This window comes from Capricornis sumatraensis, chromosome 16 (genome assembly GCF_032405125.1).
Source record: "Capricornis sumatraensis isolate serow.1 chromosome 16, serow.2, whole genome shotgun sequence".
Taxonomy (NCBI): Eukaryota; Metazoa; Chordata; class Mammalia; order Artiodactyla; family Bovidae; genus Capricornis; species Capricornis sumatraensis.
In genome coordinates, this window is record NC_091084.1 from 53,828,470 (window position 1) to 53,854,793 (window position 26,324).

Genomic DNA, 26,324 nt, shown 5'->3' on the forward strand with positions numbered 1-26,324 from the left:
CAATGCAGGAGACACAGGTTCAGTCCCCAGACTGGGACAATCCTCTGGAGAAGAAAATGGCAACTCACTCCAGCACTCTAGTATTCTCACCTGGGAAATCCCATATACAGAGAGGAGCCTGGCAGCCAAGAGTCCAAAGGGTCACAAAAGAGCTGGGCCTAAGTTAGTGACTAAACAACAAACAATGAAACACAACCCAATGGGCATGCTTCTGGTAGCAGAAGACCCAATTCCTAAAAGGTTTGAGGAGTCACAGGACCAAGTTCAGGGCTCAAAGAACACTTAGAAAGATTGGGAAAGTAGACTTCTGCAAGAAAAGAGAGCTCCAAATAGAGAGATCTGCATTTAAAACGTGTCCTAATTCTTGGCTGCTTTCCTCAATGATCTATGAGGACTTGATAGGCAGACCTTAGGGTTCCCAGCAGCAGATGGATGTTAAAAGAGTCCAACACACAGTTCAGAATTTGAATCCAGCCAAAGTAACTGCCTTCTAGGACAAAACAACTCTTTGGAGTAACAATAAAATCTACAGTCTGTATGTATGTATTCTTCATCATCCTGTATCCAATTAAAAAAGTGTGGATGTGCAAAGAAATAAAAAAATATAATTCATACCCAAGAAAAAAAGTAGTAAAAAAACAGACTCCAACCTCGATGGAGGGGAGTTTGGGGCATAATGGATACATGTCCATGTACGGCTGCATTCCTTCTGCTATTCATCTGATACTATCTCAACATTGTTAACTGGCTATACCCCAATACAAAATAAAAAGTATAAACAAAAACAAAAAACTAAACCAAAAGACTCCAAGATGAGTCAGATTTTGCAGTTAGCAGACAAGGATTTAAAGCAGCTATCAGAGACATATTCTAGACCTTGGAAGAAGATATGTATAAGAAATAAATAAAAGGGAAATGTCCACAGAGAAACAAAAATGAGAAAAAAGAATCAAATGTAAATTGAAACTTACAATAAGTAATCAGAAAAGCAATTGTATGGATTTAACAGATGATGGAAATGGCAGAAGAAAGAAGTGAAGCTGAATATAGATTAAATAGTTTAATATATATATAAAAGAAGTTCCCATTGGATAAGATAGAAGAAATTGGGGGGAAATATTTGTAGAAATAATAGCTGAAAACTTTTCAAATATAGTGAAGCATTAAGAACTTACAGATCCAAGAAATTCAATGAACAGGACAAATACAAAGAAAATCATACCTTGACAAACTATTAAAATCCAAGGATAAAGGAAGAAAATCGTTGAAAACATCCAGGGAAAATGTACTACACATAGCAGGTGGACAGGGGAAGAGGCAGGAGGAGAAAGTGATGTACATTTTTATGAACTCCTCCACAGAGAAAATGAGAACACAAGACAATGGAATTACCTCTTTAAATTTCTTAAGGAAAATACATTTTTTAACACTTAAATACTATATCTCATAAAACTACCTTTCAAAAATGAAGATTAACTGAAGATTATAAAGTAAGGTCATAAAGTGAAGTCGCTCAGTTGTATTCGACTCTTTGTGACCCCATGAACTGTAGCCTATCACGCTCCTCCGTCCATGGGATTTTCCAGGCAAGAGTACTGGAGTGGGTTGCCATTTCCTTCTCCAGAGGATCTTCCCGACCAAGGGATCGAACCCGGGTCTCCTGCATTGTAGGAAGACGTAATTACCGTCTGAGCCGCCAGGGAAGTCCACAGACAAGCGAAGATTACAAACAAAAGGGAGAGAATTCCTTGTCAGATCTGTAATACCTGGTGGTCCATCAGTTAAGAATCTGTCTGCCAATGCAGGGAACACACATTCAATCCCTGGTCCAGGAAGATCCCACACACCACGGAACAACAAAGGCTGTGGGTCACAACTACCGAACCCACGCTTGGGAAAAAGAGAAGCCACTGCAATGAGAAGCCCAAGCACCACAACAAAGAGTAGCCCCCACTCACCGCAACTAGAGAAAGCTCCTGCAAAGCAACAAAGACCCAGCAAAGCCAGAAATAAATAGATAAATAAATAATTTTAACAAGAGAGAGACAGACAATGAAGAGAGTGAGAAGGAAAACCCAGATTGTGAGACATGTGAAAGGGAAACCAGTTTCAGCATGACATTGTAATAAGCTGCATACACCAACTTCCCAGTGAAACTGGGAAGAATTTAAACAAAACCAAAACCATTTAAAATCTCTGGAAACAGTCCTAAAGGCATAAAGCAAATGAACATTTACTCAAGAAAATATACTAAAATTCAGTAATAAAAGAATGTCTGCGGTATTTGAACAACAACAAAAAAGCCATGTACAAGTATGTTAAAAACAGCTTTATTCATAATGGCCAATAACCAGAAGTAATCTAAATCTTTATCAATAAGAGAATGGATTAAGAATTCCCTGGATGTCCAGTGGTTAGGGCTCCGTGCTTCCATTGTGGGGATATGGATTCAATTTTAGTCTTGGAACTAAAATTGCACATGCCCTCGGACTAAAAAGAAGGGAGTGGTGGGGGGAATGAATAAATTATGGCATAGTAATAACAAAATGTTACACAAGCAAAAATAACATCTTATATACACAACTAAGTGAAGTTTCTCAGTCGTGTCTGACTCTTTGCGACCCCATGGACTGTAGCCTACCAGGTTCCAACATCCATGGGATTTTCCAGGCAAGAATACTGGAGTGGGTTACCATTTTCTTCTCCAGGAGATCTTCCCAACCCAGGTCTCCCACATTGTAGGCAGACGCTTTACCATCTGAACCACCAGGGAAGTCTATATACACAACAACATGGACAAATTTCACAGACAATACATGGGGTGAAAGGGGTCAGATATAAAAAATATATATGTTTTATGATTCCACTTATATATAGTTCAAAACTGGCACAATTAATCAGTGGAGATAGAAGTCAAAGTAGTAGTAACTTCTGGAGTTTCTAACTGGAATATGGAGTCAGGGAAACTTCTGACTGCTAGAAAGACCTATATTTTTATCTGAGGAGTAGTTACAAGAATGTATTAATATGTAAAATTTTCAACAAGCCATACATTTAAAATTTGTCTACTTTATGGACTTCTCTGGTGGCCCAGACGGTAAAGTGTCTGCCTACAATGCAGGAGACCCGGGTTTGATCCCTGGGTCGGGAAGATCCTTTGGGGAAGGAAATGGCAACCCACTCCAGTACTCTTGCCTGGAAAATCCCATGGACTGAGAAGCGTGATAGGCTACAGTTCATGGGCTTGGAAAGAGTCGGATACGACTAAACGACTTCACTTTATGACCTTACCAGATATTACACTTTAACAAAAAGAATTTTTTTTTTTAAAGCAAGATACTTAATTATATATATATATGTGATTCCCAATAAAAACTGCATATATTTATGTGGATATCATGTAATCCTGATCTATTGTATTAAGAAGGGTCTTTACTTCTGTTGCAGTCTACCCTATACCTGAGAAAAACAATAGCTAAACCCAAACTGGGGGCACTCTAAAGCAGCAGTCCCCACCCTCCAGGATCTAATGCCTGATGATCTGAGGTGGAGGTGATGCTCTTGAATCATCCTGAAACACTCCACTCCACTCCTGTCTGTGGAAAAAGTATCTTCCATGAAACTCGTCCCTGGTGCCAAGAACTTTGGAGACTGCTGCTCTAAAGGATACCTTGCCTCAAGATGGATCATGAAAAACAAGCAAAGGCTGAATGAGAAACTGTCACAAACCAAAGGAATCTATGGAGACATGAAAACTAAATGCAATATGGCACTCTGGACTATATCCTGGAACAGAAAAAGGGTATTAGTGAAAAAAACTAGTAACATTCAAATAAATGTCTAGAGAGTTTGGTTATATATAGTAATATACTAATGCCAGTTTCTTAGACAAATGTACCATAGGAATTTTAGATGTTAACATGAGGTAAACTGCTGCTGCTGCTGCTAAGTCACTTCAGTTGAGTCCGACTCTGTGTGATCCCATAGACGGCAGCCCACCAGGCTCCCCCGTCCCTGGGATTCTACAGGCAACAACACTGGGGTGGGTTGCCATTTCCTTCTCCAATGCATGAAAGTGAAAAGTGAAAGGTAAGTCGCTCAGTCGTGTCCAACTCTTCACAACCCCATGGGCTGCAGCCCACCAGGCTCCTCCATCCATGGGATTCTCCAGGCAAGAGTACTGGAGTGGGGTGCCATTGCCTTCTCCTAGGAGAGGGTTAAATGGGAATTCGGTACAGTTTGTAATATTTCTACATATTTAAAATTATTCTAAAATAAAAAGTTCATTAACAAAGGTAAAACATATACACAAAATCCCTGAATTCAAAGTTTAAAAGACTTGTATGCTTTACTGTGTATATATTATGTCTAATCTAAAAAAAAAAAAAGAAATCTAACAAGTCTCAGAGCCTATACATGCTTGATCCCTAAAAAGGGGGATCAGAGGAAACCTGTAATGGGTCAGAGGATTCAGGTTAACTGGCACTAAACAGTAAAAGTAACAGTATCCTGGAACTGAGTATACTATATCCACTTGAGTAAACCATTCATTTAAGTTGGATAGAATCATCATAAAGATCAGAAAACAGGGACACTTCATCAAGTTTACATAGACTGTATGAAGAGTTCTGTCTGGCTGCTAGTAAATGGTTAATAAAAATCTATAGGTTTGACAGAAAGAGGGACAGACAGAAAGGACCACAGGGAGGGAAGCTTGATTGCTACTCTTTCAGGGTAGCAGAGAAGGAACATATGAGAGAAATAAAACAAGAAATGCAAAACATTAGTAACATAAGCTCTTTGATGGTACTTGGGGACTGAAAATCAAAAACAATTACAATCACACAGCTTACTATCTACATAAACATCACTTACCATTCTAGTGTTATCAACCTGACTTTACTGGCCTGCATGTGTGCAGGCAGGTCACTTCAGTCATGTCCGACTCTTTGTGACCGTATGCACTGTAACTGGCCAGGTTCCTCTGTCCATGGGGTTTTCCAGGCAAGATACTGGAGTGGGTTGCCATGCCCTACTCCAGGGGATTTTCCCAACCCAAGGATTGAACCCATGACTCTCATGTCTCCTGCACTTGGAGGTGGGTTCTTTATTACTAGCGCCACCTAGAAATTCTTATCTAGGGAATCAGAGTTGCAAACAACTACTGCTCCTTCAGGAAATTCCCCAAAGTTCATCGAATTAACATAAAACTGTTCATCTAGTCATAAGATAGCATAAAATGATGTTTACTCTCACAGATTTTTTAAAAACGTTTGCTTGCTTGTCTGCACCAGGTCTTAGTTGTGGTGTGCAAGATCTTTAGTTGCAGCATGTGAACTCTTAGTTGCAGCATATATGGGATCTAGTTCCCTGACCAGAGATTGAACCTAGGGCCCCCTGCAATGGGGGTTTGGAGTCTTAGCCATTAGACCACCAGGGAAGTCTCTCACAGATTCTTTGAACTTTGTCTCAAAATGCTCACTCTTTGTAGTGTCCACAAATTTTAAATGATTGCAACAGTCTTTACCCAATTCTAATCAAGCCTCCATATTAATATAGCCTCCTTAAATCAAACCTCCCAAACCATAAACATCCCAACTTTGCTCTCCTCCTTCCCAAAAGGCTACAGTGTTGGTTTGAATAGTGTATCCCCAAAGCTCCTGTTCACTGGCAAACTGAAAAGTGACCTTCTTTGGAAATAGGGCTCTTCACAGATACAATCAAGTTAAATTCTGGTCATGATGGATTAGAATGGGTTCTGGCAATAATCTGAAGCTAAGAGAAACAGATAGGATGGTTTCTATTACAGAGCCTTCAGAGGGAAGAATGACCTCCCTGACAACTTGATGTGGGACTTCTAGCCTCCAAGAACTGTGAGATAATAAACTTTTGTAGTTTAAAGACACTAATTTGTGGTAATTGCTATGGCAGTCCTAAGAAATTAATAAAGCTCCTAAAACTAAGCATTATCTTCCTTAAAGTGGTAAGCAATAAACTCAGATTTACCTTAACAACAGGTTGTGTTAGTGCTATTTTCAGGGAGTAAGCACTGAACAGAGTTCATTATACTATCTGAACTATATGACATACATTTGAAAAAGTCCATAATAAAAAGCATTTGAAAATATTTTCATAATCTAACATATCATGGCCCCAATGTGAAAATCAGCAGGTTACAATTAAATTATTATAAAGGTCAAAGGATGCTCTGTCATTAGTTCAAATATCATTTCACATGAAGTCTTTATCCAAGTCTTTACAGCTTCATCCTCTATGCTCTCCTGACAGTAAATACAGCCTTAATGACAACCCTTTTCCTTAGGTAGAATGGATTCTTCTATAGAAAGACAAATAAACAAATGGTCCTGACAGTAATATTACAAAGGCTATAAATCCTAAATAGTATGGGTAGTGAACCAAGAACTTCGAGATGTACAAGTTGGTTTAGATAAAGCAGAGGAACCAGAGATCAAATTACCAACATTTGCTGGATCATAAAGACTGGGAAGGAATTCCAGAAAAACATCTTCTGCATCACCAACTACGCTAAAGCCTTTGACTATGTGGATCATAGCAAATTGTGGAAAATTCTTAAAAGAGATGGGAATACCAGACCACCTTATGATGTTTCCTGAGAAACCTGTATGTGAGTCAAAAAGCAACAACTAGAACCAGACATGGCAAATAACTGATTCAAAATTGGGAAAGGAGTGCAACAGGGCTATATATTATCACCTTGCTTATGTAACTTATATGCAGAGTTCACCATGCAAAATGTCAAGCTGAATTACAAGCTGGAATCAAGATATCTGGGAGAAATATCAACAACCTCAGATATGCAGTTGATCCCACTCTTAGGGTTAAGGTTAGGGCACAGAGCAAAGAGAAACTAAAAAGCCCCTTGATGAGTGTGAAAGAGGAGAGTGAAAAAGCTGACTTGAAACTCAACAGTCAAAAAACTAAGATCATGGCATCCAGTCCCATCACTCTATGGCAAATAGAGAAAAAGTGGAAGCAGTGACAGATTTTCTTTTCTCAGGCTCCAAAATCATTGAGAATGGTGACTGCAGCCATGAATTTAAGACACTCTGTCCCTGGAAGGCAAGCTATGACAAAGTTAGACAGTATTAAAAAGCAGAGACATCACTTTGCTGACAAAGCTCCATATAATCAAAACTATGGTTTTTCCAGTGGTCACGTATGGATGTGAGAGTTAGACCATAAAGAAGGCTGAGCACCAAAGAACTGATGCTTTTGAATTGTGGTACTGGAGAAAGACACTTGAGAGTCCCTTGGACAGCAAAGAGATCAAACCCACCAATCCTAAAGGAAATCAATCCTGAATATTCATTGGAAAGACTGACGCTGAAGCTCCCATACTCTGGACACCTGATACAAACAGCCAACTCATTGGAAAAGACCTTGATGCTGGGAAAGACTGAAGGCAAAAGGAGAAGGGGGCAGCAGAGGATGAAATGGTTAGATAGCATCACTAACTCAATGGACATGAATTTGAACAAATTCCAGGCGATAGTGGAGAAGAGAGGAGCCTGGTGTGTTGCAGTCCATCGGGTCACAAAGAGTTGGACACGATTGAGTGACTGAACAACAGTGTTAGGTCACTTAAGTACATTCATTTAAAATGGGAGAAGCATCTGGGGTATTTTATTTCAAATTCCAGTATTAGCAAAGCTAACAAAATGTTGCATAGTTGGGAATATAAAGACAACCTTTCCTATAGAGCCACTTTGCTGTATTTATCAAATATGGAGCTCAGACTTTCCTGGTGGTCCAGTGGTTAAGAATCCTACTGCCAATGAAGGGGACATGGGTTTGATCCCTGTTCCAGGAGGATTCCACATGTTGCAGGGCAACTAAGTCCCTGAGCCACTACTGAAGCCCTCACACTCTATAAAGCACTTGCTCTGCAACAAGAGAAGCCACTGAAATGAGAACCCCACCCACCACAACTAGAGAGAAGCTTCTGCTCACCTCAACAAGAGAAAGCCTGAGCGCAGTAATAAAGATCCAGCACAGCCAAAATATTTTAATTAAAAAACAAAACGTGTAGTTCAATCCAGCATGCAGTTTGATCTTAACAAGTAAGAAAATAACCAGACATATACACAAAGATTTAGGTATAAGACTGTGCCTTAAATAGTATAGGTACCACTATCTTTAAGAGTAAAATTTAGGAAAAGCCTGCTATTACAACAGGGCTATCCATGGTTATATCAATTATAACATCTTCCTAAGTTCCACAGTGCTATGTATCTAATTCAAATTTCTGCTATAGAAATCTTAGTGACAGAGGAAATGGGTAAAATAAAGTTGTAAAAGAAAAATCTGTATAATTTTATTACCCTAATTTTGGTAAAGCAAACATATGTATTAATTATTCACAATCAAGAAAGATTACATCTACAATAATTAAAACTTATAAAAGCAAAACAATTTCTAATAGTAAAAATCTAAGTTAGAGGAGAATAAACAACTAAAGGAGAGAAGCCCTCTCAGAGTAAAATTAAATGGGAATAAGACAACTATAAAATACTGGAGGTCAAGGTAGTTAAATACAATAATTTTTTCTCAAGTAGCAAATATCAATGTTTTAAAAAACTAAAATTGGTACTGTTATGCAATTAAGACTGAAATGCAATCAGAGACCCCCCAGGAAGAAACAAAAACTTTTTTTCTAACCATGGGACAATTGCACTTATCTTCTATGCTAGTAAGGTTATGCTTAAAATCTTGCATGCTAGGCTTCAGCATTATGCGAACCAAGAACTTTCAGATGTCCAAGCTCGGTTTAGAAAAGGAAGAGGAACCAGAGATCAAATTGCAACATTTGCTGGATCACAGAGAAAGAGAATTCCAGAAAAACACCACCTCTGTTTCACTGACTTACATCAAAGCCTTTGACTGTGCGGATCATAACAAACTGTGGAAAGCTCTTAAAGAGATGGGAATACCAGACCATCTTACCTGTCTCCTGAGAAACCTGTATGTGGGTCAAGAAGCAACAGTTAGAACCCTGTATGGAACAATTGATTGGTTCAAGATCAAAAAAGAAGTACAACAGGGCTGACTGCTGTTGCTCTGTTTGTTTAATCTACATGCTGAGGACATTATGAGAAATGCCAGGCTGGGTGAGTTACAAGCTGGAATCAGGATAGGCGGGTGAAGCATGAACAACCTCAGATATGCGGATGATACCACTCTTATGGCAGAAAGTGAAGAGGAATTAAACAGCCTCTTGAGGGTGAAGGAGGAACAGTGTAAGAGCCAGTTTAAAACTAAATATGAAAAAAACCACAGCCCCATTACTTCATGGCAAACAGAGGGAAAAAGGCACAAGTAGTGACGGATTTCCTCTTCTTGGGCTCTAAAATCACTGCAGATGGTTGACTGCAGCCATTAAATTTGAAGACGTTTGTTTCTTGGCAGGAAAGCTATGACAAACCTAGATAGTGTGTTGAAAAGCCGATAAAGGTCTGTATGGTAAAGGCTATGGTCTTCCCAGTGGTCACATATAGTTATGAGAGCTGGACCGTAGAGAAGGCCAAGCACTGAAGAACTGATGCCTTTGAACTGTGGTGCTGGAGAATACTTCTTAAAGTCTCTTGGACAGCAAGACCAAACCTGTCAATCTTAAGGGAAATCAACCCTGCATACTCATTGGAAGGATTGATGCTGAAGCTGAAACTCCCAGTATTTTGGTCATCTGATGCAAACACCTGAGTAAATGGAAAAGTCCATGATGCTGGGAAAGAGTGAGGACAGAAGAGGTCGTCAGAGGATGAGATGGCTGGATGCCATCACCGATGCAATGGACATGAACTTGGGCAAACTTTGGGGGATGGTGAGGGACACAGAGAGACCTGGCATGCTGCAGTCCATGGGGTCGCAAAGAGTCAGAAATGACTGGGTGACTGAATGACAACAAATGAAATATTCAAATGTCCCGTTCTGATACATGTATTTTCAAGTAATCTCTAAAAAGACTAGAATGGTATTTAAAATGCTGCCTCAATGCCACCTCCAGAAACAGAAATTCTAGCCCAATTCCAACATTTGTAACAACGTGTCTGAAATCAGACCATCAGCAAAACATTATTTCTACTCTCTCGTAGTTCACTACAGACTAGGCATTGATAAATTCTTACTGGGATTCCTATTGTATTTTACTGTAACAATCACTGAAGAACAGTTTAGGTATGAAATCTAATTCAAATGGTGTTCCTGTTCAAATTAAGTAGGGAAGACAGAAAAAAACTAATGTAATGTGATTAAAAAGTAGAAATATGTACAGAATGTTGTGGGTGGGAGTAGTCTTACACAATGAGGCTGGAAGACCAGGAAAAACCTCTGAGAGAAAACCTTTAAAGCTGAGGTGAAAAACAGATTAGTTAGCTAGGAGAGATAAGATGGCATCTCATGACCTTAACAAGCATTATGAACTACCCTATATTAGATAGCTTACTTGCGGAGCTTCATTTAACTTTTCAATCTTATCTGAAATACATCTAAAAAGAATTAAATATGCAACTCCATTTCTATACAGAAGTACCCAAATTCTTCAAAAACAAATCAGAAAAGAGCATTTGCAATAAGCTATATATAGGATATAACTCTCAAATTACAGGCTGATGAGATTTTATTTCTAATATTGAACCTATCGCAACCTCAAAAGTCTGAGTGAGTGAATAAGCAGTTTAGGGGAAATAATTCCTGAGTTGGAATTCCTGTTCTGTCTTTTTAAAAGAAATTGAAATACAATTCACAAATCATAAAATTCACCCTTCTAAAGTACAAACTTCAATAGTTTTTAATATATTCACAAAGTTGTACAACCATCACCACTAATTCCAGAACATTTTCATCACTCCAAAAGAGAAATTCCATACCCATTAGCAGTCACTCCACAAAACCCCCTAGTCCTAGCAACCATTAATCTACTTTCTATCTCTATGGATTTGCCTATTCTCTAGCCCACTTTTTTACCAGCTACGTAACCTACACAGTTTACTTAATCTTTCTGTGCCCCAGTTTCACTTATAAAATAAGTATAATAATAACTCCTATATCACAGGGTGGTTATTAATAAGTACAAAAAGCATGCTCAGTGAGTATAAACAATTATTAGGAAGGATTTTGGAAGACAGTTTTCTTCATAATGATTTAAGATTTCAACAGAAGGATGAGAATAATTCTAGATGAATCTAGAATCTAGTTATCCTCTAACTGAAAACAAATACTGGTCTATCAGGCAACCCTGAACAACTTTCAGTGATTTGATACACAATATATTTTCTGCCCTCAGTGAAGCTGAAAAAGAGATTTATAAACAAAAGATATCTAGAAAGACACAAAATGTTTGGAAATAAACTAATACACTAATAACCCATGGGCTCGTGAAGAAATCACAATGGAAATTTTAAAATAATCTCAACTAAATGATAATGAAAATATTATATGTTATGCACAATTCATAAAAGTCAAATGTTTATAACCTCATGAATGAATAAACGAAGTGTGGTATATCCATATAATAGAGTATTATTCAATCATAAAAAGGAAAGAAGTGCTCATACATGCCACAAAAAAGATCAATCTACAAAACACTATGCTAAGTGAAAGAAGCCAGTCACAAAAGACCACATATGACTCCGTTTATATGAACTGTCAAGAACAGGCAAATATATAGAGACAGGAAGTAGATAAGTGGTTGCTTAAGGATTGAAGAGGGTAGGGGAATTGGGTGATGATAGCTAACAGATGCAAAGATTCTTCTGGAGGTGATGAAAATGTTCTAAAATTGTTTATGGTGGGACTTCCCTGGTGGTCCAGTGGTTAAGAATCTTTGTGCCAATGCAGGGGATATGGGTTTGATCCCTGATTGGAGAATCAAGATTCCAAATGCCATGGGGTAAGTAAGCCCATGTGCCACAACTACTGAGGCCATGGTGCAACTACTGAAGCCCTAGAGCCCATGCAACTGCAACTAGAGAAGCTACTGCATTGAAATGCTCTAGCATCGCAACTACAGAGTAGCCCCACTCGTCCAAACAGAAACCCCACATGCAGCAAGGAAAAGCCTGTGGGCCACAATGAAAACCCAGCATAGCCAATATAAATTTTAAAAAGTGCTTATGGTGATGGTTGCACAACTTTGTGAATATACTAAAAACTACAAACACTTCAAATGCGTGAATTTTGCTTTCTTAAAATTTCCAGTAGAATTTACTGCAGAATTTATTTCCAGTAGAATTTATTATCATGTTTTCCTTTTAATTTTATACTGGAGTACAGTTGATTGACACTGTTAAGTTAGTTTCAGGTGTACACCAGTGTGATTCAGTTATACATGTACCTATTCTTTTTCAAATTCTTTTCCTATTTAGGTTATTACAGACTATTGAGCAGAGTTCCTTGTGCTATACATAGTATATCCTTGCTGTTGGTGGTGGTTGTCTAGTCACTAAGTTGTGTCCAATTTTTCTGACCCCAAGAACTTCAGCACGCCAGGCTTCTCTGTTCTTAACTATCTCCCAGAGTTTGCTCAAACTCATGTCCATTGAGTCGGTGATGCCATCCAACCATCTCATCTTCTCCTCCTGCCTTCAACCATTCCCAGCATCAGGGTCCTTTCCAATGTGTCGGCTCTTTGCATCAGATGGCGAAAGTATTGGAGCTTCAGCATCAGTCCCTCCAATGAATATTCAGGGTTGATTTCCTTTAGGATTGACTGGTTTGATCTTGCAGTCCAAGGGACTCTCAAGAGTCTTCTCCAGCACCACAGTTCGAAAGCATCAATTCTTCGGTGTTAGTCTTCTTTATGGTCCAACTCTCACATCAGTACATAACTACTGCAAAAGCCATAGTTTTGACTGTATGGACATTTGTCGGCAAAGTGGTGTCTCTGTTTTGTAAAACGCTGTCTAGCTTTGTCATAGCTTTCCTTCCAAGGAACAAGTGTATTTTAATTTGATGGCCATAGTCAACATCCTCAGTGATTCTCGAGCCCAAGAAAATAAAATCTGCCACTGTCTCCATCTTTCCCATCTATCTGCCATGACGTGACAGGACCAGATGCCATGATCTTAGTTTTTTGAATGTTGAGTTTTAAGTCAGCTTTTTCACTCTCCTCTTTTACCTTCTTCAAGAGGTTCTTTAGTTCTTTAGTTCCTTTAGAGGTTCTTTAGTTCCTCTTCACTTTCTGCCATTAGGGTGATAACATCTGCATATCTGAGGTTGGTTATCTCTTTTAAATATAGTAGTATGTACATGTCCATCCTAAACTCCCAATTTATCCACTTACCCACCCTTCCCTCCTCCCCGCTTCACCGCGCCCCCCAACCCTGTAACCTTAAGTTTCTTCTCAAGTCTATGTCTCTGTTTTGATTAAGTTCATTTGTATCATTATGGATACTAATTCCTTGTTGGTCACATCATTTGCAAATATTTTCTTCCATTCTGTGGGTTGTCTTTTCGTTTTGTTTATGTTCTCCTTTTCTGTGCAAAAGTTTTTGAGTTTAATTAGATCCTTTTATTTTTATTTCCATTACTACAGGAGACAAACTGAAAAAGATATTTCTGCAGTTTAAGTCAAGGAGTGTTCTACATTTATTTTCCTCCAAGGGTTTTATAGTATCTGCTTTTACACTTAGGCCTTTACTCCACTTTGAGTTTATTTTTGCTTATGGTATTAAAGAATGTCTTTTCCTTCTTTTTTTTTAACATGTAGCAGTCCAGATTGTTTCTTCAATTTCTCCTTCTGATTTTTTATTGTTAGTGTATAGAAATCCAACAGAGGACTTCCCCGGTAGCTCAGTGGTAAAGAATCCACCTGCCAATGTAGGAGTCATGGGTGCAATCCCTGGTCTGGGAAGATTCCACATGCTGCAGAGCAACTAAGCCCATGTACCACAACTACTGAAGCCCATGTGTCCTAGAGCCAGTGCTCTGCAGTGAGAAGCCATCACAACGAGAAGCCCAAGCACAACTAGAGAGTATCCCCTGCTCCACTGAAACTAGAGAAATCTGTCCCACATGCAGCAACAAAGACCCAGCACAGCTGAAAATAAATTAGTTTAAAAAAATGCAACAGATTTCTGTGTATTTATTTTGTATCCTACAACTTCACCAAATTCACTGATGAGCTCTCGCAGTTTTCTGGTAGCATCTTTAGGATCTTCTGTGTATAGTATTTCATCTGCAAACAGTGACAGTTTTACTTCTTTTCCAAATTGGATTCCCTTTCTTTTTCTTCTCTGATTGCCAAAGCTAGGACTTCCAAACCTATGTTGAATAGAAAAGATAAGAGTGGACATCCTTGTCTTGTTTCTGATCTAAGAGGAAATGTTCTCAGCTTTTCACTGTTGACTATGATATTAGCTGCAGGTTTGTTATATATGGCCTTTATTATATGAGATATGTTCCCTCTATACCCCACTCTGTAGAGTTGTTATCATAAATGGGTGTTGAATTTTGTCAAAAGCTTTTTCTGTAACTACTGAGATGACCATATGGTTTTTTCTTCAATTTGCTGATGTCGTATATTACACTGAATGATTTGCTGATACTGAAAAGTCCTTGCATCCCTGAGAGAAATCCCACTTGATCACGATGTACGATCCTTTCAATGTATTGCTGGATTTGGTTTGCTAGTATTTTGTTGAAATTTTGTATCTATGTTCATTAGTGATATTGGTGATGGTTGCAAAACTCTCGAATATACTAAAAACTATGGAATTGTATACTTTAAATGAGTGAACTGTATGGTATATGATTAAAAAAATTTTTTTAAACTTCCTCTAGAATTTATTACAGCTACCATGTTATGAAAACAAAAGCAGATCATTCTTAATGTGCCGAATTCATTAATGAAGTAAAAATATTTAATCCCAATCACATAAAAAGATAATTTTAACTCTACCTTGAAATTGAATCAATGAATAATTATCTGTTTGGAAACTACATACCTAGTACCATATTATACCAAAGATAAGGCTGCTGTCCTCATAGAATACATGGATCACTGGTAATCAACCATTAAACTAGTTAATGTCACAATGTATTGGGAAATATTGGAAAATTAACAAATTTATCTGGATACTGTTCATCTTGCCCTTCTGAGAGACTTACAGATCTAGATGAGATTAGTTTTGAAAGGGGGTCTTGTTTAGCCCAAAAAATCTTCAGAATTAATCAGAGACTAAGGGTTTCCCAGGTGGCTCAGTGACAAAGAATCTGTCTGCCAATGCAGGAGACAGAGATTCTATCCCCTGGGTTGGGAAGATTCCCTGGAGGAGAGAACAGCAACTCACTCCAGTATTCCTGCCTGAAAAATTCCGTGGACAGAGGAACCTGGTGAGCTGCAGTTCATGGGGTCACAAAGAGTCAGACACAACTGAGTGACTGAACATGCATGCATGCAGAGGCTAAAGAACCTTTATATGAAGAAGTAGGCTTGGAGATCAAGCAGTCCTATTTTGATGTTTTAGTCAAAATCATGGAATTAATGATCAAGTATCAAGAATTTCCTACTATGATGGTACTTTGATGAGAGACAGAAAGCATAAAGAATACTGCCAGTATTAAATAAACTGCACTCCAATGCCAATGATCTCTAAAGATAAATCTTTTTAACATTAGAAAACTCACTGAGTCAAATGAATGGTAATTAAAGAAAATGTAGTGTACACAAAACTGAAGTAAGAAACCTCTAATTACATAGGAAATCTATGAAAGGATCAATCATTTTAAGAAAATTATTTTTCCACTAGTCCCACTGCTATGAATATCATCTTCATGAGCCTAGGCCACCTTCTCCAATGGATACTGAGGACCCATTACTGATCTTAACCAATCAATTTCCATTTTGGCTTGAAGGACTGCTGCAAACTGCTGAAATTCCTCCTTGGTAGATGAATACAGAGCAACTCCTATTCTAGATTCCTTTGCCATGATGTCCCATGGATTTATTTCAAAGGACCTCTGCTGCCAACAACTATTACTTGTCCTCCATGTGACAAAAGATTCAAATCATTGCTAAGATTTACATTAGCTAACATTTCAATAATCACATCAACTTCTTTTCACCAACAGACTTCTTAATTTTATCAACTTAATTAGCTTTTTTGTGATTAAATACTTCATGGGGTCCATTCTGCTAAACAATGTTTTGTCCTTCTTCAGAACCAGCTGTGCACAAAACCTTTAAGCCATAAGCTCTAGCAATGTGGCACACTGCCTACCCAACTCCTCCACCAGCCCCATAACCTGAATACTTCCTCCAGCTTTCACACGGGTACTGTGGAGCAGAGCTCAGTAAGCAGTAAAATACAGGAGCTCCTTGTTTAAAGTCCAGTTTTTCTGGCAGTGTGTAAACAAGTTTGACTGCCTGCCAGACCATACTTTGTGTTGCCCCCCGAAATGTGCTGGTAGTAAAAACTGTCAGCTTTCTTGAAAGCAAATACAGGTCCTCCAACAGCGTCTATTATCCCAACTAAAACTAAACGAGGAGTATAAGATAGAAGTGGTTTTCTACTTTAAGCACCAAAGTAAATGTGTTTACTAGGTTTACATCACATGCTTGGACTTTGATTAGAACCTGATGGTCTTGCAGAATGATCTTGCTGAATCTGACTTGAGTTACAGCACTTTTGATCCACCAAATTTAAAAACTAACAGCTCTCATCAACCTCTCTCCAGTCACCATGATGACCTAACCTAGGTATCAGTTCTAGAGGGGGAAAATCTGAGAGAGTTCCTTCAGATTCCAAAGGAAAGCAGGGCTGTGTGGTATACAATTTCATCTTAATAAAGCTGTGATTAAAAATCTATGATGGTGACTACTGTACAACAAGGTGAATATATTGGATGCGAGAACTGGACCACAAAGAAGGCTGAGCACCGAAGAATTGATGCTTTTGAACTGTGGTGTTGGAGAAGACTCTTGAGACTCCCTTGAACTGCAAGGAGATCCAACCAGTCAATCCTAAAGAAAATCAGCCCTGAATACTCCTTGGAAAGACTGTTGCAGAAGTTAAAGTTCCAATACTTTGGCCACCTGATCCGAAGAGCTGACATGCTGGAAAAGATCCTGATTCCAGGCAAGACTGAAGGCAAAAAGAGAAGGGGGTCGCAAAGGATGAGATCGTTATATAGTAGCACCAACTCAATGGACATGAATCTGAGCAACCTCCAGGGGATAGTAACAGTAAAGGACAGCTTGGTGCACTGCAGTCCATGGGGTCACAAACAGTCAGACAAAACTTAGCGACTGAACAACAACTGAACTGTATAAATAGAAATAAGTTAAAATGGTAAATTTTGCTATGTATAATAATTTTAATATTGGAACACCAAAGATAACTTAAAAAAGGCCTTGATTACTAAAGATTAGAGAACTAATTATTGAGCCTCCAGAAAACCAAGGGATAATAATTTAAGAGAGAACTTCTGTAAGTTAATTTCTATAAAGTAATTCCTTACATAATATGTTCTTTGAGAATACTTAGGATTCAAAGAATGTAAGACTAATGTTTGCATAAAAAGAGAAGTCTCAGTTATTCTACAACCTATATAAATGAACATTTATCAACTGCTTCGAACCTTGTCAGTTATATTGGCCGGGTAACACTGAAAGGGACAAGATATTTAGATTTTCTAACTTTCCCCCACAAAAATAAACCACTATAAAAGATTAATGTGCTATGATAATACTAGTTTAAATCAGATGCTATGATTTTAGTAACAGAGTTAAGCATAAAAATACAACAAACCACAACACTATCTGTAGTCCATCATAGTAACGAAGACACCCGAAAAAGGTACCTAGGGATCACACAAAAAAAGCTCAGCTGCAAGCAAAACTCACTGCAATATTAAAGCCAGGATGTCTCACCTAGGTGATGCAATTTTACAGCAAAACAGAAAATCAATTAAACCAAGCTAACACTACACCCATGTAGCAAACCTAATCAACAACACTGAAGTTCAATAAAGCTAGTAACCTTTCTCTAAGGACCAAAATTGAATAAAGATATTGTTTCTCCTCAAGTTTTTAAAAGAAGAAAACTGCAACTACACTTGTACAATCACATTTAAAAAACAGGGAGAATGAATTCAGTCATATAAATTAATTGCTAAAATAAGTAATTTCACAATATGGCTCAAAAGTTGTTTTAATAAAGATGTTTTACTTCTTTACAATAATATTTATGTTAAAGGCATTATATCTATGATATGAATTTCCAGGCTGATGAAATGGAGATATCCAAAGTAAAAACAAAAAATAGTTAATTACACAAGAAGACAGAAAAGATATTCACATACAGGTAAAGACTCACTGATGAATAAAACTTAAACAAATATATTAATTCTTGGACGGCTACTATTTCTCACTTCATTCTAAAACCACCAACTGCTAGGAAACGAGGCTGGAGAATGAGACTGAAAACCAAGTCAGAGTAAGGCCTTGAACACATAGGAAGTTTACAATGCACTGAGACACAAATATGCACACGTACAAGAGAGTCAACAAGAAAGCACTGTGCAAAGTAAGCGTCCATTCTATGCGCTGCCAGTTTGCTGTTACGTTGTGCTCAGTCACTCAATCATGTCCGACTCTCTGCAACCCCACGGACTGGAGCCCACCAGGCTCCTCTGTCCATGGAATTTTCCAAGCAAGAATACTGGAATAAGTTTGCTTTTCCCCCTCCAGGGGATCTTCTGACCCAGGGATCAAACCCACGTCTCCTGCACTGGCAAGTGGATTCTTTACCACTGCGCCACCTAGGAAGCCCAAGCCAGAGGTGTCATTCATCAATTTATAAACATTCTAATGCTCCCCAGTATCCATAAGCTAAAGATCCTTAGCAGGCACTCAAACTGGAGACTAGCCTTTCTACTGTCATCTCCTACCCCTGCCAAACATAAAAAACATCTGACAGTGATGGAAGGCTATTAGTTATTCTTCTTGCATAACATGTTCCTTTGAGCCTCTGAGATTTTGCTCATGTAACCTGATTTTGTGGAACTTTTCTTTCTGGTTACATTATGAACTTATGAATTCAATATCAGATACAGTTCTGCGTGGAGGAGAGAAAAACTAAATTACCTCTCAACATTACTCTCAGCTGAATTCCCTGGTGGCCAAGTGGCTAGGTTTGGGGCTTTCACTGCTGTGGTCCAGGTTCAATCCCTGGTCACGGAACTGAGACTGTGCAAGCTGTGTGGTGCATTGAAAAAAAAAAATTACTTTCAGCCTAAGACTGTATTTCAAGAAGTATTTTAGATGGCTGCAAGGCTTTTAACTTATTCTCACAACAGAGTCAACATCCATCTATGAATGTATCTTAAGGATAAACTGAGCTGAATTAATTTTAAAAGATACATGCATCCCAATGTTCATACCAGACTATTTACAATAGTCAAGACATGGAAGCAAGCTAAATGTCCATCAACAGAGGAATAGATAAAGAAGATGTGGTGTATATATACAATGAAATACTACTCAGTCATCAGAAAGAATGAAAAATGCCATTTGTAGCAACATGGAAGGACCTAGAGATTATCATTCTAAGTGAAATAAGTCACAAAGAGGAAGACAAATACCAGATGATATCACCTATACATAGAATCTAAAATATGATACAAATGAACCTATTTACAAAACAGAGACTTACAGACTCAGAAAACAAACATGGTTATCAAAGGGAAAAGAAGGTGGGGGAGAGATAAATTAGGAGTCTGAGATTAGCAGATACAAACTACTATATAGAAAATAAAGAGGTTCTATTTATAGCACAGGGAACTATATTCAATATGCTATAATAAACTATAGCAGAAAAGAATGTGAAAAAGAATATATACACACTTACATATACAAATGTATCTAAAACTGATTCACTTTGCTGTGTACAAGTAACTAACACAAATCAATTATACTTCAATAAAAAAATTATTTTAAAAAGATGAGCTGGAAAAAAATCTGCATCCTCAAAGAACAGTTGAGTGGAAAGTTCAAAATTCTAGTGTAAGTTTTACATTAGCTTTACTCAAGAACTTTTAAAGTCTAATTGTAGAAATTTAAGGTAGTTCAGACACTAAAGTGTCTGCCTACAATGCGGGAAACCTGGGTTCAATCCCTGGGTCGGGAAGATCCCCTGGAAAAGGAAATGGCAACCCACTCCAGTATTTTTGCCTGGAAAATCCCATGGATGGAGGAGCCACGGCGTTGCAAACAGTCGGACACAACTGAGCAACTACACTGAAGGTAAGGAAGGGCTTCTCTGGCAGCTCAGACTGTAAAGAATCTGCCTGCAATGCGGGAGACCTGGGTTCGATCCCTGAGTTGCAAAGATCCTCTGGGAGGAGGGCATGGCAACCCACTCCAGTATTCTTGCCTGGAGAATCCCCATGGACAGAGGAGCCTGGAGGCTACAGTCCATTGGGTCACAAACAGTTGGGACACAACTGAGTGACTACGTACCCACACACAAGGCAAGGAAAAGCAAGATCCACTTTTTATAATGAGAGAAAACTAGAAAAAATGGCAATATAAGAAACATCTCAAATTACCTTATTTATGCATTGTTTACCATTTTATCTTTCCCAATTTATAAATGATAAGCTGCAGAATATGGACCTTATCTATCTTGATCACAGCTATACTCATAGTTTTGGTACCTGCCTGCACTAAATGAAATAATGAAAGAAACCACCAAGTAGGCAGCATTCACTAAGGCTGTCAAGAGTCAGCATTTTTGGCAAGTTAAAATAGATATAGCTCACAGGTACACACATCATAAAACTCAATAAACAGGTTTTAGAACCAGAAGGCCAAATTTACTAATCAATGTAAGAAATAGCTTTCATAAGGATGGGAATTTTCAGGTCAATATGACTAGCAAATTTTCTCATTCAAGCTGACACTTATGATTTATATGCTTTTCTATATGTTGTACTTCAATAAAAACATTTCCTTGTAAAACAAAAATCTAGTCGTTGCCTGAAATGGAAACATGGGGTTTTATACACACACACACTTAAAGTACACATTGTAAGTCAAGTCAGAAGGAAGAATGGTAAGTAGAGTTAGAGTGCCAAGGTCCTTGAATTGTCCAGAAGGGTAAAGGAATCACTTACCTGTAGACTTGTAAGTCATGGCTGTGTGCCACAACTTCTAGGGTAATCACTTAATAACAAGAAAAAAAAAAGGTATAACATCCCAATTAATAAAGAATATGGAATAATTTTTTTAAAGACTACAAATCCAAATAACACAAGAAGAGAAAAAAGAAATACTCAGGACCAAAAAAAGCACATTAAAACTATGGTAGATTTATTTTTAATCCAAATATATAATTATATTAAATTTAAATGTACTAGATTTCCCTAGTAGCTCAATGATAAAGAATCTGCCTGCCAGTGCAAGAGACACAGGTTCAATCCCTGATCCAGGGAAGATCTCACATGCTGCAGAGCAACTAAGCCCACGCACCACCACTATTGGGTCTGTGCTCTAGAGGTCAGGAACCTCAACTACTGATCCCATGTGCCACAAATACTGAAGCCCAAGCTCCTGTAGCCTGTGCTCTGCAACAAGAGAAACCACTGCAATGAGAAACCCCCACCCTGCAACTAGAGATTAATCCCCGCTTGCATCAACTACAGAAAAGCCCGTGCAGCAATGAAGACCTAGCACAGCCAAAAATAAATAAATAAATATTTTTTTTAAATGTAAATGTACTAATGTTCCAATTTTAAAAACAATTACCAGACTGGACAAACACAAAACCTAACTAGATGACTACTAAGACACATCTGAAACACAAGAATTCAAAAACGATGAATGTAAAAAGATAGAGGGACATTCCTGATAGTCCCACAGTTAAGACTCTGCATCCACGTATGGATGGCTAATAGACACATGAAAAGATGCTCAATATTAGGAAAATGCAAATCAAAGCTACCATGAGGCATCATCTCACACCAGTCAGAATGGCCATCATCAAAAAGTCTACAAACTGTAAATGCTAGACAGGGTATAGAAAAAAGGGAACCCTCCTGCACTGTTGGTGGGAATGCAAACTGATACAGCCATTATAGAGAACAGTATGGAGATTCTTTAAAAAACTAGGAAAAAAAAACTACCATATGACCCAGCAATCGCACTGCTGGGTATATACCTTCAGAAAACCATAACTGAAAAGACACATGTACCCTAATGTTCACTGCAGCACTATTTACAATAGCTAGGACACAGAAGCAACCTAAATGTCCACTGGCAGATGAATGGATAAAGAAGTTGTGGTACATATACAAAGGACTATTAGTCAGCTATAAAAAGGAATGCATTTGAGTCAGTTTTAATAAAGTGGATGAACCTAGAGCCTATTACACAGAATGAGTAAGTCAGAAAGAAACAAGCATCATATATTAACATATATACATGGAATCTAGAAAGGCGGAACTGATGATCCTATTTGCAGGGCAGCTTCCCAGGTGATGCTGCTGGTAAAGAACCCGCCTGCCAATGCAGGAAATATGAGGCAGGTTTGATCCTGGTTGGTGAAGATCCCCTGGAGTAGGAAACGGCAACCAACCACTCCCGTGTTCCCGCCTGGAGAATCCCATGGACAGAGGTGCCTTGTGGGCTATAGTCCATAGGGTAGCAAAGAGTAGGACATGAGTGAAGCGACTTAGCACACAAAGGATATGAAGAACAGACTTTTGGTAAGAATGGGGGAGGGAGAGGGTGGGATGACTTGAGTAGTATTGAAACACATACATTGCTGTTGTTCAGTTGCTAGGTCATGTCCCAATCCGACTCTTTGTGATCCCATGGACTGTAGCGTGTCAGGCTTCCCTGTCCTTCACTATCTCCTGGAGTTGGCTCAAACTCCTGTCCACTGAGTCAGTGATGGTGTCCAACCATCTCATCCTCTGCTGCCCCCTTCTCCTCCTACTCTCAATTTTTCCCAGCATCAGGGTCTTTGCCAATGAGCTGACTCTTCACATCAGGTGGCCAAAGTATTGGAGCTTCAGTTTCAGCATCAGTCCTTCCATGAATCAGGGTTGATTTCCTTTAGGACTGACTGGTTTGAGCTCCTTGCTGTCCAAGGGACTCAAGAGTCTTCTCCAGCACCATGGTTCAGTTCAGATCAGTTCAGTCGCTCAGTCGTGTCTGACCCACACTCAGCTTTCTTTATGGTCCAACTCTCACATCCACCAATGACCACTGGAAAAACCATAGCTTTGACTACACGGACCTCTGTCAGCAAAGTGGTGTCTCTACTTTTGAATAGGCTGTCTAGCTTTGTCATAGCTTTCCTTCCAAGGAGCAAGCACCTTTTCATTTCATGGCTGCAGACACTGTCCGTAGTGATTTTGGAGCCCAAGAAAATAAAATCTGCCTCAATTTCCACTTTTTCTCCTTCTATTTGCCATGAAGTGATAGGACCAGATGCCATGATCTTAGTTTTTGAATGCTGAGTTTTAAGCCAGCTTTTTCACTCTCCTCTTTCACCATCAAGAGTCTCTTTAGTTCCTCTTCACTTTCTGCCATAAGGGTGGTATTATCTGCATATCTGAAGTTGCTAATATTTCTCCAGGCAATCTTTGATTACAGCTTGTGACACATACATTACCATATGTAAAATAGCCAGTGGGAATTTGCTGTATGATGCAGGGAACCCAAAGCCAGTGTTCTGCGACAACCTAGAGGGGTGGAATGGGGAGGGAGGTGGGAGAGAGATTTAAAAGGGAGTGTGTGTGCTAAGTCACTTCAATTGTGTTCAACTCTTTGCAACTCTATGGACATAGATCACCAGGCTCCCCTTCCATGGAATTCTCTAGTCAAGAATAGTGGAGTGGGTTGTCATGCTCTTCTCCAGAAATCTTCCCAATGCAGGGATTGAATCCACATCTTTTGCATCTGTATTGGCAGGCAGGTTCTTCACCACTAGTGCCAGCTGGGAAGCCCTTAAGAAGGAGAGGACATGGGTACACCCGTGGCTGATTTATGTTGATGTATAGCAGAAAGCATCACAATATTGTAAAGTAATTATTCTCCAATAAAACCTATACCAACATCAGAGTATGTACATTAGTACGTGCTCATTCACTCAGTCATGTCCGACTTTTGCAACACCATGGACTGTAGCCCATTAGGCTCCTAAGTCCATGGGATGTCCCAGCAAGACTACTGGAGTGGGTTGCAATTTCCTCCTTCAGGGGATATTCCCAATACAGGGATCGAACCCACATCTCCTGCATTGGCAAGTGGATAACATCAAAGTAAACTTAAGGGCAAAAAGCATTACTAGAAATAGTGGAATACCTGATGATGATAAAAGGTTCAAGTCACCAAGACCATAACAACAATTACAAATTTGTGCACACCTAATATCAAAGGGTCAAAAACACAAGTTAAAAATGGAAAAACTATAAGGATAAATATACAGAGACACAATCATGAGAAATTTTAACATACCTCTCAATAATAGAACAGACAAAAACTGAAAAAAGACACAGAATATTTGAACCACTTGATTAACAAAACTGATCCAGTGACCATATATTGAATTCTGCACCTAATATATACACATTCTCTTCAATCACACAGGGAATACTTATTAAAACTGACATAACATATGGACCATAAATAAAGTCTCAAGAAAATTAAAAACACTGAAAATATATTCTCTGACCGCAGTACAATTAGATATCAAAAATTTAAAGAAAATTATAAAAAATAACTCCCCAAGTGTTTGAAAGTAATAACTTCTAAATAACCCATGAGTCAAAGAGAAATCAGAAATTAGAAAGCATTTTGTACTGAGTAACAAAAATGCTGCATAACAAATCTCCAAAACAGTACTACAATAGTACTTAAAGGGAAATTTATACAATTATACACACACACTTATATGCAGCACATATTAGGAAAACAATGACAACAAAAAAACCCAGAGCTATATATTTCTCTCTTAAGAAGATGGAAAACATCAGGAAATAAACAAAAGAAACGAAATAAAAAGCAGAAATAAGACAGAAAACACATGACTGAGAATCAACAAGGCTGGTAAATAGTTTTCGGGGGGGGGGGGACCACTAAATTTATATGTGCTCAGTTGCATCCAACTCTGTGACTCTATGAACTGTAGCCCGCTGGGCTCCTCTGTCCATGGGATTTCCCAGGCAAGAATTCTGGAGTGAGTTGCCATTTCCTTCTCCAGAATTAAACTTATAAACCTTCAGTAAATCTTACCAAGGAATGAAAGGTACAGATAACGAGTATTAGAAACTAATGAAGCATGACTACAGACAGATTCTGTAGACATTAGAACATGAATAATTTGTGCTAATAAGTTTGAAACATTAGATGAAATGTACACAGTCCTAGGAAAATAAGAAAAAATAAGAAAGAGAAAAGAAAATCTTAAATCTTACTAAAAAATTGAAGCTCCATTTTAAAAAATTTCCCCATGGTTGCAAAAGTCCAGAATTGCCAAGCCATTCCTAAATAAAAAGAATAAGGTGGGAGGATTTGCTCTCTGGTAAATCAATAATTTTTATATTTAAGTTATACTGGGTAGGTTTTGTATTGTTGCAATAGTAGACAAAGCAATTATCAGAACAGAAATTCCAGAAACAGACTGTCTGTAAAATGAATTTACAGACAGACATTCATTAAAAAATTGACATGGCAGAGCACTGAGGAAAAGAAATGTTTTAAAATGTATGATGTTGGGATAATTACACATACATATCGAAAAAAATTAAACCTGACATCTATGTGATAGAACACATAAATATCAATTTCAGGTGGATTATAAACCTAAATGTGAAAGGCGAAACAAAACACAAAAAACAAAGCAAAATTTCTGAAGTATTATACGGGAAGCTATCTTCATTACTCACACTATGGAAAAACTACTTAAAATGGGACACAAAATTCAGATTTTTATAGACTGATACATCTATCTACATTAAAACTAACATTTTCTATGAAAAAGTTGTAAGAGTGAAAAACGCAAGCAAGCATAAGTTGGCCTATTCAGAAGAAAAAATTACACGTTTTGTTCTTCTTTATGGAGAATAAAGGACACATGTTTTGAAGGAGGATGAAGCAACAGTTATCATAGTGTCTCTGTCACTGCCTTAACGTTTTTCTTTAAACTGTGAGTATAGTCTCTCTGATGTGCACCTTAACTTTTCTGTCCATGGCAGAATTTAAGCAGATAATTTTTGATTTGGAAAAATACTTCTGATAATACAATAAAGTAATCAAAACTAAAAACCCAAAGAAA

General features: G+C 38.2%; 1 protein-coding gene and 1 pseudogene across 3 annotated transcripts in view; both read right to left on the minus strand.

Annotated features, from left to right (window-relative positions):
- RAB6A (RAB6A, member RAS oncogene family) overlaps positions 1 to 26,324 on the minus strand; it is an 84,893-nt gene that overhangs the window by 44,611 nt on the left and 13,958 nt on the right. The window lies entirely within an intron of this gene.
- LOC138092712 (zeta-crystallin pseudogene) lies at positions 15,760 to 16,723 on the minus strand (annotated as a pseudogene).